Source organism: Orycteropus afer, unplaced genomic scaffold (assembly GCF_000298275.1).
Source record: "Orycteropus afer afer isolate SDZICR_OR568_19922 unplaced genomic scaffold, OryAfe1.0 scaffold00037, whole genome shotgun sequence".
Lineage (NCBI taxonomy): Eukaryota > Metazoa > Chordata > Mammalia > Tubulidentata > Orycteropodidae > Orycteropus > Orycteropus afer.
Genome location: NW_006921624.1, coordinates 10352159 through 10352671, shown reverse-complemented (window position 1 = coordinate 10352671; position 513 = coordinate 10352159). Strand labels below are relative to the sequence as shown.

At 40.7% G+C, this 513-nt stretch overlaps 1 protein-coding gene across 1 annotated transcript in view; it reads left to right on the top strand.

Moving 5' to 3' along the window:
- PAPPA (pappalysin 1) overlaps nucleotides 1-513 on the top strand; it is a 298174-nt gene that overhangs the window by 276414 nt on the left and 21247 nt on the right. The gene's annotated exons all lie outside the window — the stretch shown is intronic.

Here is a 513-nt window from a genome sequence, read left to right as displayed (position 1 = left end):
GCTATGAGTCAGGGCTGACTCAACGGCATACGAACAACAACAACAACACTTCACTCTAATATATAATAATGTGTTCAAAATGGTAGCCACCCAACCATGTGCACATGGACACACATATCTGTGTGTAGTCCTTGCCTGTTTTTAATTGTGTCTTGCTAAGATCATTCTTTAGAACAAAATAGAGTAGTAATGAAACATAATCTGACATCATGAGTTGGAAGTATGAAGGCTATTAGAACAAAATAGAGTAGTGATGAAACATAATCTGACATCATGAGTTGGAAGTATGAAGGCTCTGTGGGTGAGAATTTGGAACACAGATGTAAAAGCCAGGGATGTCATGTGAGATGGACTCCTTCTACAACACTCATTCTCTAGTTGAGAATAATTTGCCTAGTTGGTGTTGTTGTTATTTCCCATCGAGTCAGACCCAACTCATAGTGACCCCTCCTTGGGTTTCTGAGGCAGTATCACTACGGAAGTAGATTGCCCCATCTTCCTTCTGAGGAGTGG